The following is a 15,088-nucleotide window of genomic DNA, read 5'->3' as shown; positions in this document are numbered from 1 at the left end:
ATATCAACGGCTGTGATGTCATAACAGAACGTCACGTCACATCCAGGTATGATGTCACTACTTGTGATGACATCATCAGGCGATTTCATTGAGAGGAACATTGTGGCAATATTGCGCGAAGTCAACTGGAAACGTATTGAATCAGTGCTATTGGAAATTGTTACGGGACGTAAAGAGAAGCCGAACGTGTTCCTCTTAAACTTGTAAAGTACCCCACAGCATAGAAAAGTGAGGTCCACGGCCCTCTTTCGCAAAGCAATTGTGGCAGCCGGGAGTAAACCCTTGCTAATAGTCGGTGACTTTTTTGCGGTGCACCCGGAATGGGGTTACGCTAAACAAGTTCCTAAAGGCAGGCAGTTATAGGAGGAGGCGCCCAAGCTTGGACTCACCTTGCAGACGGACTCTAATAGTCCATCCAGGGTGAGTAATAGAGTCTGCGCAGACACTTCCCCTGAGTTGACCTTCTCCGGAGGTAGAAGAAGAAGTGGAGGTTTCCGAACGTCTGAAGCTAGCGCTCTTCCACTTTTCTGAATTTTATATCGGTGTGAGCTATTTGTGATCTCGACATCCTTCGGGATGGCGGGCGCACGACCCCTGTGCCCACCCGCCACCATCGAACAGGCTACAGCGTACTCGACGGGTCACCTTGATGTCGCGGACGTGGAGCTTCCAGACTCGGCAGATGACTCCACCGTGACTGAGATGGATTCCGACAACAGCTACACGCCTGTACAGTCGCGCCGCCTGAAAAGGAAGCTGCGCCGAACATCAGTAATGAGTGAGACACCAAAGAAGAACGCTGAAAAGCAAGGGATCTTTTCCGTGGCTTTCGCACCAAGAACGGCAACGGCGCATCTGAATGTGATAAACAGACAGCACCTGACGCAGTTTTTCGACCAGCTGGTTCCCGGTGAAGTTGACGAAGTAAGAATTAATCCCTGGAAAAATGTCCTGACCATGAATGTCAAATCCCAGGCTACAGTGGACAAGCTGAAAGGAATTGGTGCGCTAGGCAACATGCCGGTCCGTTCCTTTCTTGCACATGGGAAAAAGACTACTGCAGGTGTAATCAGCGACGTTGACCCCGAGATAAGTGAAAGCGATCTCTGCACGCTGATCAAATCTACGGCGCGCATTGTGGATGTTCATCGATTCGGCCGCTCAAAGTGCGTTAAATTAGTCTTTGAAACTGAATCCCTCCCATCAGACGTTAAAGTGGGCTATGTGAGACACCCAGTTCGGATGTATGTTCCAAGACCTGTTCAGTGCCACAAATGCCACAAGATCGGACATGTGAGCGCCGTTTGTCGAAACGAGGTCTCCTGCCGTCGATGCGGCGCTACCAATCCTCATGACGCATGCGAGACGGAGACTGTCAAGTGTGCGAACTGCTCGGGTGCCCATGAATCGACGGCTAAGGACTGTCCTAAAATTCGGGATGAAAAACGTATACTAAAAAAGATGGTGAGAGATAACTCGACTCATCAAGAAGCGGCCGCGTCTATTCGTCGTCGCAAGCACCGTTCCCGACGCCGACACAAGGAATCGGAAGGCAAGCCTAGCCTGGATAAGTCAACTTCAGAGTTAACGTCAGCTCAGGTGCCACAACAGATTGAGTCTAATCCCGCTAAGAGTACTCTTGCTGTAATGTCGCAGACAGTGTCACAGGCCAAGGATCAAACAGAGGCTGTTGTATTACCTACCGCCTCGGATGCTGAGTGGCCAGCTCTACCATCAAAGGCCAACGCCAGGCATAATCCAAGTTTGGTTGCCACACGTACTGAAAATTCCGACAACCCCGACAGCCAGCAGGTAAAAGAAATGCTGAAACAGCTGGTTCGTTCAATGCGGGTGCTGCTCTCCAGGATCAACACGCAAACAGCAAAGTTTGCTGTTCAGTTTTTGGACGCATTTGAGCCGCTTTTGGCGGCATTGCAATAATTCACAATGGCGCAGCAAACTAACCCCACCTCTGCGACGATGCATTTGCGCCGCAGTGTTGTGATGCAATGGAATGCCCGAGGCCTGCGTGGTCGGCTGAGTGACTTCCGACAGCGGGTACAGAAGTACCGCTTTCCTGTGATTGTGATCTGTGAGCCCAACGTGCCGGCTGCTTTCCGCCTTTCTGGATATGTTCTGCTATGGTCTAGAGAAGCAAACGAAACAAGCAAAGTGCTGGTAGGTGTACGCCAAGACATTGCGCACGTCCGCCATGCTCTGCAGCCCCACAACACGAACCACTACATTTGTTTGACGTTAACCCTGAAAGGACGAGTATGTTCTGTAATTGGCGCTTATATTCCGCCGAGGGATGGCTTGGACAAATCATATCTATTTTCAACAATCCAGTGTTGTGCAGCTCCTCGTATTATTGTGGGGGACTTTAATGCTCACCACCCTCAGTGGGGTAGTGCAATAATGAGCAATAGAGGAAGAGACCTGGCAGACTTTATGCATACGCAAGATCTCGTCAATATAAACGACGGCTCACTGACGTTTCTACGCGGAACAACCTACAGCAGCTGCTTGGATGTGGCGTTTGTTTCCAGAAACCTTCATCCCTCCGTTTCTTGGTGTAGTGATGTGGAAACACATGGGAGTGATCACATACCAACGTACATATGCATCAAGTGGTTTGCACCTGCCACTTCACCTCGTGTGCAATACACAGACTGGCCCGCCTTTAGGGCAGCGGTGGAGACTTCCAGCGTGGACCTCCAGTCACCATCTCAAATAGAGGGACTCATTACTTCCTCTCTCAGTGAGAACACTCGCTATGTTAGTGTGCCGGTGTCAGTGTCCAGCATCGACGTGGAATTTGAGCGGCTTCGCGCGATCCGTCGGCGGGCTGAAAGGAAGTACAGAAGAACGAAATCCGCGCAAGATATCGCACTTTCTCGCCGAGCTAAACGACAAGTTTTGCGTCACCTGGAGAGGTTAGGACGACAACGTTGGAGACAGTTCTGCTCATCACTGGATCCCCGTAAGCCCCTGTCGCGTATCTGGCATGTTGCGAGAAGCTTGCGCACACCTCCGCGAGAAAGGCACCCTTTTCGTGCCCTGGCCCTTTACCAACGCCGCAATGAAGTTGACGTAGCTGAAGATTTTTGTAAAATGGTTGTGGGCACAAACCAGGCACAGTTGCCAATTTCAGAGGTTTTTGCACCACCTTCGCCAAATGATCAATACGACGTGCCCTTTACAATAGCTGAATTAGACGCCGCTCTTGCTTCTTGTCGGCATTCATCTGCACCTGGTCCTGACGGGATTACGTATTCAACCTTATCGAACCTAGGCAAGGATGGTAGAACTGCACTACCTAATTATTTCAATGATATATGGGCTTCTAGTACTGTTCCTGAACACTGGAAAATTAGCCGCCTGGTTGCTCTTTTGAAGCCTGGAAAGCCTCCTCTCGAACTTACCTCATACCGGCCAGTTGCCCTAGCAAGCTGTGTTGGAAAAGTTATGGAGCGCATGGTGCTGGCAAGACTTGAGTGGTATCTAGCGAGTAATGATCTTTATCCGAATATGATGACTGGATTTTGCCGCGGACGCTCTTCCATTGACAGCGTCATCGACCTTGTGGCGACAGTAGAACACGAAAAGAGTCACCGTCGACTAGTAGCTGCTGCATTTTTAGATATAAAGGGAGCTTACGACAACGTCTTCCATGAAGCTGTTCTTGATGGACTTGACGACGTAGGAGTTGGTGGACGACTGTACTTGTGGATTGTAAGCCATCTCAGCGGCCGCTCTGTTTACATGACTACGCCTGAAGGAGATACTACACACTTTCAGGTCGGTCGTGGAGTTCCACAGAGAGGAGTTCTCAGCCCAACTTTATTTAACGTTGCGCTAATTGGCCTGTTGAGTGAACTGCCAACTAACATCCACATAAGTGCATATGCTGACGACATCTGCATCTGGGCCTCTGGTTCGACGCGCCCACAACTACGTGCGAGACTGCAACGAGCTGTGTCATCAACATCGATGTACTTACGGCGTCAAGGTTTATTTTTAGCGGCAGAAAAGTGTGCAGTGATCGCGTTTACGGGAAAATGTGTCAGCCGCTACCCGATTACCCTTCATGGAGTCGTAATACCATACGTCTCCAGGCACAGATTCCTGGGAGTAATTATTGACCACCGACTATCTTGGTCGAAACATATTTCTATGGTGAAGAAGAGGCTAATTAATTTTTGCCATGTACTTCGTTACATAGCTGGAATCAAATGGGGTGCAACTGAGCGCTCCTTAATACGGCTTTACGAGGCTCTGTTTGTTGGCTACATCCGGTACAGTCTCCCAGTACTCTCTAGTATGAGCATTTCCTACTTGCGGACTTTAGAGAGCGTGCAAGCGCAGGCACTGAAAATATGCCTTGGACTGCCCAGATGCACCTCTAACAAAGGCACAATTGAAGAGGCACACGCTCTCCCAATGTCCATATACTTGTCACACGAACCACTTTGTGTATATTTACGAGCACTTACAAGACACCATTTTCACCCACTCAGCAAGATTCTGGATGAGAGGCCGGACTGCAGTTTTACAACTGCACTACGCTGCCATCAGTCGCAAGTACCGACAGGATATGCCCTCCCATATCGTCCCACCCAACCACCATGGACGATGGATAAACCTTTGGTGCACCTTCGTGTTCCCGGAATACTAAAGAAATCTATGGTACCAATTAGTGGACTCAAACAACTTACTCTGGCACACATCTGGTCAGAATATCCCAGTTATATTCACGTATACACCGATGCATCTGTGTCAGCACAGGCATCCGCTGCAGCTGTGGTCATACCAGCTCAGAAAACGACTCTGCATTTCCTTTTGGGACATACCTCTACATCAACCGCTGCCGAACTTGTAGCCATTCGGGAATCTATTCGCTATATATGTGGGGAACCACCTCAAAAATGGTGTATATTCACGGACTCGAAGACTGCATTACAAATTTTGGAAACCTTCTTACGCCACACTGCCTATCAGTCCCTGGCACTAAACATTACGGAGCTCATCACATCTGCCCAGCTGCAAGGCCACATGATAATGTTTCAATGGATTCCTGCCCACTTCGGCCTCCATGGGAATGAGCAGGCCGATGTTGAAGCGAAAAGCGCTCTCATCAATGGCTTCCAAACAGCTGTGCCTTTTTCAAGAGCGGATACGACGTGTCTTCTAAAGAGTTATATGAATATTGCTACAGCAGCTTACTGGGCTCAACCAGACGCCCGACACATTCGTCTAAGAAGGCTTGATCGAACATTTAAATTTATTGTTCCGCTTGATATTCCGCGTCATCAGACATGCTTGATACATCGACTTCGTTTAAACGTGGCTTTCACGCGCAAGTACTTACATTTAATTGGACAGATGGACTCACCGGAATGTTTAACTTGTGGCATCCCAGAGACTGTGGACCATGTATTATTGGTGTGCCCAGAGTATGCGAACGAAAGAAATGTGCTAGCTGCTTCCTTGAAGCGTTTAGACAAGAGGCCTCGGTCGAGGAACTGCTGCTGGGCGCTTGGCAGGACAAGGGGAAGGGCATCCAGGCAGTGCGCGCTCTTTGCCGTTACTTGAGCGCCAGCGGACTTGATTCACGTTTGTAAAGCAAGCTGCTGTGGCTGTATATATATTTCATATGTCTTCGCCCACATCGTCACCCATCATGACCTTCTTTCTTCTCTCCTTCCCCGTCCGCAGTGCAGAGTAGCAGGCCAGATTTGAATTATTCGGGCCAACCTCTCTGCCTTTTCCTATCAATAAATCCATCTATCTATTGACCTTCTCCGAGCATGTGACCGATCTAACTGGCAAATTTCAGAGCAAAATTTCGCCACCGATCATTTCATTCTGGCCTCGATCCTTATACAAGGAGTAAAGACGAGCCATTTGCGTCAAGTGAGGGTATCGCAATGGGAACTATTTAGAGAGAAGCAAAAGAAAGCAGCCACACGAGGATTACAAACATGAAAAAATGGATCAAGGTCACACGATATAGTCGGTTTGCATTCTAGAAACGCCAAAGTAATTCTCGGCCTGCGCTTGACAGAGGATTTTGACAGAGTTAAACACGAAGGGACCCTCAGCGGTCTCCAAGAAATTGTGGTACAGGTGCATGAACATACGAGTATATCAAGGACTTTTTGTCAGGCAGAACTGTCCGCATAAAGACTCAAGACAGTCAGTCTCCCACAGTGAAGCTAGGGAGCCGGAGCATGCTGCATGGCTCCGTTCTTTCCCCGTTCCTCTTCAATGTGGCAATGAGGGGCCTCCCAGAATCTCCGATGAGCATAAAAGGGCTAAATTTCAGTGTATATGCGATGACATCAATATCTGGATTACCCAGGGTACCAATGCGAGCATTGAAGAGTGCCTGCATGCGGAAGCGGACACTATCGTAGACTATTCTGCATGTAGATGTCTATCAGCTTTCGGTAAATTTGGAATTATTGATCTATAATACAAATTCATTCCTAAGCAAGCGCAATGGGGAATATGACATTAAAGTAGAAGGGAAACCAGTTCCAAAGGTAGATCAAATCAGAATCTTAGGACTATTAATTCCGTAGAACGGATATAATGTGGGGGCAATCAAAACGCTACAGGTATTCGCCGTGCAAGACATTGGCATATTTACAAGGGTCGCGCTGAAATGACGAGACCTGAAGGAAAGAAGTTCACTTACACTAACCCAAGCGTACGTAATTTGCCGCGTGAGCTATGCCACGGCATTCTTAAATATCATGTCGGTGAAGAAGAGGATGCTAGACTCTCTCATACGACAGTGCATAAAGAGGACCCTGGGCTTACCAATTACCACATCTACATACCAGCTTCTTTCTATGGGATTGGAAAATGCATGGGACAAAATAGCGGAGGCTGTCATAATTTCGCAGCTGGAAAGAATAAGTGGAACGACCATGGGCAGAACTACGCTCGAAATGTTAGGCCTGCAGACAGATACGGGACTACGAGAAAAATCAAGCATCCCGCAAGACTGCCGATAAAATCTAATCACCCCACACCCCCTCTCGTAACATGCATTCCATATACAACGCAGAGAGGAGGGAAAAGAGAGCAGAAGCACTGACGAAGCACTTCAATTCGATGAACAGCAAGTCGGTTGCGTACGTGGAGGCGGCAAGTGACAAATCGGGTGTGGCGGTCGCACGGTGGTCTACGGCTGAGGTACCCCGGTATAGGCCGCCACCGTTACAAGCCGCAACACCGAAACTGATGAAGATGTTGCGATAGCGCTCGATTGCGTCGGAACAGAAGCCAGTTTTTTAATTAGATATAGCAAAACGGCCATATAAAATTTCGAAAAGGTATGATCTTGCCCTAACCGGTTAGCACTCTGTCCAGTAGACGACTAAACAAAAAAATACTCTATTCGGACTAACATGCGTCCATTGCTGCCAACGAAGAGGTCCATGAGTTAGCCCGAGCTCTCTGTTTCCGGGTATCTGCGGAGCCGCTAGACTGCCGGAACACGGACGAGCTTCTGCAAAATTATAAGGAGATTCTGGACAATTACATATTAAGCAGGCGACTGATGCCCCTACCGGATAAAAGTCTAAACAATAGAGAGGACGTCTCATGGCGGCGCCGGCGAGCTGGGAAAATGAACTGGGCATATTACGTCCAGATAGACGAAAGGAAAAAACGATAAATGCAAGCACTGTGGAGGGAGAGGGACTCTCGACCACATAATCTGGAAATGTGCTAGCTCCCCATGGGCTAAAGCAAATATGAATTGTAGTCATAGAAGCCCTGCTGCGGAGCGAGGTCCCTGCCTCACAGCAACAAGCCATCCGCCGGCCGGAAAAGCCGCGAAGAGCCAGGCTCCCTTCGCCTGCTTCTAATCACGGAAGTCCCGATTCACGTCCCTTAGGCCTGCGTGGTAGATGCAGGGACTAGGAGTCCTCCTTATTTGGTGGAATAATACAGTTGTCATCATCACGCATATATGAAGTTGACCACGGCGGGCGTTCGATCCAGGCGTTCCTACTGCGGCATTCACTACTTAAAAGAAAGAGAAGAAGCAGTGTCTGTCACAATTCTCCACGGACAAGGACAATGGACTGAGGGCAACCGCCCATTGAGTAAAAGTAGACGAGGTCGACGGTGAAGACTCTTGTGATTGCAACAAGCAGACATCTCTGACGACATCCCAAAAACCGCCAAAATAATATAGGGCTTAATAAAGTTGTTTCCTCCTCCTCCACAGACACCTTAATCGAGTCGTAAGGAAAAGGAGGAAGGTGGGCGTGAAAAGGGAGAGAAAGAGGTGCCGTAGTGGAGGGCTTCAGACCACCGCGCAACAGACGCTTTCGTCTCGTTGTTGTTGTTGTTGTGGCTGTAGGAAGAAGGAAAAGAAAATGCACGGGCCTGCTACTGGCTCTGTAGCTGAGCCACCTCCACTGCCTCGTGCTGACAGAAGAGAGACAGTAGAGAAGGAAAAAAAAAAGTAGAGAGAGAGAGAGAGAGAGAAAGACGCGCACCGCAACAGCCGTCGTTCACTACCTAAGCGGTGGCGCACTTTAGCGGTCAGAAGTGTCCCTATGATTAAAAATTAGAGCACTGCAAAATTTGTATTGGAGTAATCCGAAATCAGGAATGCTGCTCTTGGTTGCTTCTGGTTGCTTCTAGTTGCTTAATTCGCTTCTTGTTTACCCATTTTAGTCATTCGTATTTTCAAATTGCGCCCTTTTCCTTCCTGCGCCCTTTTTCAGTTTTACTTTTTGTTGCGTGATGTCACATCCTCTACGTCACATTAATTCTCATATTTGTTGTAGGAGGAGGAGGAGCAAACGTTATTGAGGAGAAATTGATGTGTTTTTTGTTCGTGAGAGGATGCTTCTCTTCGAGCCGACCCAGAGGTGGTCGCCGCTCGATGGCGCATGACGACCTCCTTGGCCCAGGCCGTGATGGCGTGTTGCCGGCCTGGCTCAGTGCTAAGCAATGCGGCCTCCCACTATTCTGAATTGGTAATCTGCAGTCCCCCCGGCGGTTGCATGTTTTCACATTTAAACATGATGTGCTCTAGATCTGCCCACTGATCACCGCCTCTGATTCGCCTGGATAGCATTGTGCTAATTTATATGGAATAAAGCACGTATTAGTCTGAAGTTTTCAGAGTATTGCTTGTTGTATTTTGCTGAGTGTTGGGTGGGGTTTGGATATTTCTGTCTGTTGTTTTTGTACCAGTTCGTTATTCCTCTCTACGTGGGGTGCTGAAATATATGCTAACACTGATTGAATTCTGGAGAGATCAGTCTGATATCAGCTGTTGTAGTCCGCTTTGTTAATCCTGCACGGAAGCATTCTTACACAAGTAGCGCTAGAAGCTGTGGCAAGTCTTATATGCAGATTCACAGAGCTTGTAAGCAGCGATTTGCTCCAGGCGAGAAGCAGCTTAAAACGTTTCGTAAGTCAGGCACCACGGCTTTACCTTTTTCAAATCTCGCACTCACTACACTCCCGCTGTTAGAAGAGACGTTCAGGAAACTTGCAGAAATGCGCTTCTTGGACGTTGGGGCCGCCGTGTGAGCACAGGGGGCATAACAGTAATACTGGTGTAATTTTTCCCTGCATTCTGTGAGTCGACAGCTCCTATATATAGTTTTTGTGATTCATCGCACAATCGCAACTGCCAAGAGCGGTGTCATGAGAGTCATCAACAGACACAGCGACCACAGAAAACAAAAGGTTTAACCCACAAAATACTTGAGATAGAAGTGATTGATGCCCACGTTCATAGTGTGTTATAGGGCGAAAATCTAAATATTGTCAACTTAGGATTGTCTTGCTTTGTTGTCGATATTATTTAACACGTTTTTCTTTCTATAACATTAATGTTAACTCAGCCGATCATTCGAGGCTACAGACGACAGAAGTAATATGTTTTGGTAATTGTTGCAGCACTGACGGGCAAACCCATAGATTGCTTAGAGTTGAAGTGCTGCTTGTTATGGAACTAGCGCAGGCCGAAATTGGAACCCCTTAGATGTTACCGGATTCTGTACAACTTTTCCAATAGGTTGGCTGTTTATTGTAGGCGTTGATGCATCTTCGTCCTTTGGAATGCAGATGTCATCACCCGGGCTTAATTCTGGGACTTCATCTTTGCGAGCCCAAAGTCATGGCCACGGAGCCAAATCGGCGAACAAGACCTCTCTTACAAAAAAGCTTAATGAGTTTCTGATTAAATATTATTTACATTTCTCATCATGCACATTAACATTTCTATACATTTTTTTGGTGCATTTTTGATGAGTTTAACAAGAAAGTTGGCCACCGTGTTTCTGGTTAGTACCTAATGTGTGCATTTCTTGTGTGTTGTTCATGAATGTTGACCAATGAGCGCCTGATGGCTTTCACTTTTGGATAAAAAGCAAAAGCTAAAAAGTAGCGAAGCACCTCAACTACATTTAAAAAAAGCAAAAAAATAAAAAAAAATCAAGCGAAAAAAAAACTACACCTCCGGCGCGATTCGAACTCGGTACCTCTTACTCCGTAGCTTTCTACGCTAACCACTCGGCCACTCGGGGAATTTTTCTTTTCTTTATTGCATGGAAAAACTTCCGTAAAAAAGAACAACTCCACTTACTTAAACATGTCCATGTCTAAAGTTACCGGGCTGCTTAATACGAGCCCGTCATATCCCCAGCCCGACAATGCACAATCATCAGAACATCAAAAGTCTGGGAGACATACACATGCCTCTAGATACGGCATCCAGTTTGGAGGTTCTTCACGTGCAGCATATACACTTCTCACCAAAGCACACTGCTCCCGAAACACGGATTTCGACGATCTTGGTGGCTCTGCATGCCTGTCGATCATGCGGCTTTTCCAAAGGCTGAACAGTCCCATCAACACAAATAGATCGTAAGGCACGACAGAGTTTTTGTCAGGAGGCAAAAATCTAATTGTATAAGGCGTAATTTCAATGCCCTTTTTAAGAGTTCTTTGTAGTATGTCCCAAAAGAACATAGCATCACGGCACAAAATAAAGCAATGTTGCTTCGGCCACTCGAGGAACTGGTAACGTTGGTAACGTATTTGCTTCTTTTGTCTGGACTGCATTCATAAGATTGGGACTTAATGTTTTGAAGCATGTTTAGAAGTGTACAGGCCATTGCGGCTGCTCTAACAATTAGAACTTTTTGACCATTAGAACTTGCATCTAATGTTCTGGATACCTATGCGCACTATTTCGTCCACTGGAGTCATTTTAACATGTCGAGTTTGGCATCGCTGGCAAATTTATCAGCGCTGGCTCTTCGGTGGTTGCTACCTTGGGCGTAATTTTCGCTGAACACGGAGCTGTAGCACGAACCTTTAAGGAAAAAAAGTGCGACCAAGCTTCAATACCGGCAAGCGCAGCAGCGCCAACACTATTTTCCTGGTAACTAAATTTTATTTGTATCTAAACATTTCGGGAAGCGATGCGATGACTGAGGGATCGGCTAATCTATACGCAGAGCAAGAAGGAGCTCGAAAGCTTAAGAAACACGCAAAATATCATGCATTATAAAGAAGGCATTGCTTCTCGTGCCCTGGTCGCGCACATGCTCCCAGGACGGTCCAGTTCCGAGGCAACGCATGGCTCGGGTTACGTCCGCGCGTCGTCGTGGGCGCAGACAGGGTACCCCTGCTGGTCTTTCCGAAGAGGCTGCAAATTGTTTCTTGAGATTAACACTTTAACGCTGTCAACGTTTTCCCACGTGTATGAAGTAGTATACATAGATTACCCCAGTGAAGGGACCATGTTCCAAACGAGCGCGTCAAATTTGAATAAAAAGCCGCTGTCGAAATTTTATTTGCGTTAAGAACATGGTTGTAGATCGCGATGGATACAGCCAATTTTTGAAGCGCCTCGCAAAAGTCTAGATGGCTGAGGTGTTTCTTTTTTTCATTCGTTGCTAGCTTTAGTTTTCTCTCGATGAAGGAAGCCTAAACATAGGATAAGTATTATCATAGGGACACTAAAGTTTCGCCGGAATAGTTGTTGCGAAGCGCATTTATTATCGCCATTTCATCACGAGTACAGTTATCGTTTTGTCTACGACACCTTTTGGAGAAAGAAACATGCAGTATCGACCTCACCGCTTTTCCTTTCTACGACTGTTATTAAATTTTTTTGTTCAAGTTGGTTTCTGGAGAAATTAATGCGCAGTTTCTCACTACACACCGGGCACCAGCTCTTGTCACAATTGCATATATTTTCGAATTGCATCCCTATCACAAACTAGCCTCGAACTTGGGTAGATGATTGGTGCTAAATGTGAGGTGAAAGCACGGTATTGGACACCGTACTAAGAACGTTTACGTGACAATTTAGATACGAAATTACGTGCGTAGTTTCGCTGAAACCGTTTTTCCAATGACGGCTGTGGCGATGCCAACGCCAACGTCTCGACGATGGCGATGGCTCTGCTATGGAAAGTATTGCATACGTTTCGCGCAAAGTTAGGGACACACCAAATATTTGCCTTTATCAATTATATCATGCGTCCCCTTACTGATCTTGTCGCTGATAAACGCTTAGCAATTCACTCAATCCGTAATCCTTTAATGTTTGCGTCTATTATATTCCACATACTCATTATTAGCATACAGGCATAATTTAAAATACAGCTTTGTAGAAGTGGCTGTAATGGTTAAAAAAAGTAATCAGAAAGGAAGAAAAGGAGTATTACCAGCCTCTGTTATTGCTAATATCTTAAGCAGGCGAGCTGCGGCTGGCGGGAAAGAAAAAGTGCAGGGAGAGGATGGAGAGGAAAAGTACAGAGAGGAGCGAAAACAAGGAAGGAGTGTGGTGGGAGCTTTGTATATCATTTACAAACGCTGTATAGATATAAAGTCCCGTTTTAACAAGTTTACAAAGTACCTACGTGGCCCAGGAGTAGCATTTCTTAATCACGATATGAGGGCTCCTTAAATCGGCTTTGATTTCCGTCATCATGGCCTTCACATGGTGGGGAAGACCAAGTTTGCAGCTTTTGCTATGTCATATTGTCCTGTGACGTCATACAGCTCGGTCGCCACTCATTGCCAGACCTTCTCGCCTACCAATTTTCTGCGCGATGGCCTGTAGCTCACAATGTCCATGCGGAGAGAACGCTGCGCTTTTCAAAGTATCTCACGTTAAATTTCGGCCTAACGATAGAGGCAAAGTAGACCGCCGTACAAAATTCCTCAGTGAGAAGCCAAAAAACTCAGCTTATGTAGAGACAAGAGTAATAAACGTGCTAAAATAACCTTGTTTATTTAAGAATGTGCAGTACACATTTGGGAAGTATTGTGTCGCAGATGGCTTATCCCAGAAATATTTTTAAGGAAAAGTTTTACGCGACACCGTGCAAAGAAAGTCTGTGAGGTCAAACGAAGTGATTAGTACAGGCACAAAAATGAAATTCGTTGAACTGAGACATTCATGTTGCAACGCGCAACTGGGAAACATAAGCTAAAGTAAACTCCGCTCTTCACATGGACATATAAGGACTGGTATCCAATAAAATATGCTATAAAATGTTGTCTGTCATATTGGCACGTCGTTCTAATGAGTGAAAAATATTATTTATTTTCCAGTAAAAAAAAGCACAGCTGCAGTTAACTGCAGTGTAGGCAATTGAAATGCAATGTACGCAAGTAATTTGGACACTCGCATATTTGTCATCCAATTTCATTACTTCATACTTCTCTCAGCTTACTGGAACATGTATAACATCTCTGTATAGTATCGTTCTGCCATGAGGAGTCCAACAACTTTTCTTTGTAAATCAGCATGGTCTCAGGGGATGTTGTTCATGCGAAACGTAATTACTTGAATTTGCTGCAGATATGTATTTTAATATAGACATTACCATTAAAGGGCATTGCATCTTTCCTAATTTTTTTCAAAAACATTTATTTATGTAGCTCATTGTTATTTGACTTGTCAATTTTCTGCTCTCCTACTGATTAAATCAATTATCATAGCTCCAGAACTTGTTGTCCATTCGCCAGTAGTTCACCATTCACAATAACCTTTCATAGTAGCTTGTTCATTTCAAATTCGTCGCACCTTAAGGTATTGCTCTAGCCTGTCATTTATGAATGATTTCCGTACGAACATATCATCGAGCATCAGAGTTTTATAGATGACCGCATTTTATACCGCACCGTCGTGTTCCCATATTACCACCTCACTTTAAGGGACACTGAGATCATCAGTAAATGGTGTAACAAGTATCAGATTATAATAACTGTACATAAATTTCAAATACTTTCTTTCAGTCGCAAGCGCCATATTACCTGCCTCCATTTCTATCTTAAGAAGGCAACGATTACCCGTGCCTTAACACACATATACATTGACGTTCATCTCGCTGCAAACCACTATTGCTCTTCCCACATCGCAGCCGCCTGCGCTCAGTCTTCTAAAACGCTAGAATATTTGTTTCGAAATTCACGTCATTCTCCTTCTAGCATCCCAAATTCACCTGCCGAAGCTTTGTACCACCCCAACTCGAGCTTGTATCATCTGATATGATTGACGACATCCATAATCGTACCGCAAGATTTTTATCTAGAGTATATGATCGCAGCGCATGCATAAAAGAAATAAAACAAGTTCTTATTCTTGAAGGATTACATTTTTGTAGTTCAGTCTCTCATTCTTTGTTTACTTCATAAATATGTGTGCAACACCGCTCTTTGTATACTTCCACCCAATGCTCCTTCACGAACATCGTGGGATATGTTCGTGAAGGAGCATTCACGAACACGGATTCACGAACATCCTTGGGGATGTTCGTGAGTCCGTGTGCACTGTCTCGTGCCATACAACTTTGGAACAATCTTGCCATAACTAACCGTGGCACATTTTAAAATAAATCTTTAAACGATTACTAACCATGATACCATTTATCAAATTTACACGTGGTTATGGCGTACGGCCAGTTCCGGCAACCTTCACACTGATTGTCATTGTGCATTTGCTTTTCTCGGTTACATTTCTCAGCTATATTTAATAGCATATTTCATAAGTTGCGTTTGAGGGTTTGTTTTTTGTCCCTGC

Source organism: Amblyomma maculatum, chromosome 9 (assembly GCF_055883805.1).
Source record: "Amblyomma maculatum isolate TAMU_Amacu chromosome 9, ASM5588380v1, whole genome shotgun sequence".
NCBI lineage: Eukaryota > Metazoa > Arthropoda > Arachnida > Ixodida > Ixodidae > Amblyomma > Amblyomma maculatum.
Note: the sequence above shows the minus strand (reverse complement) of the source record.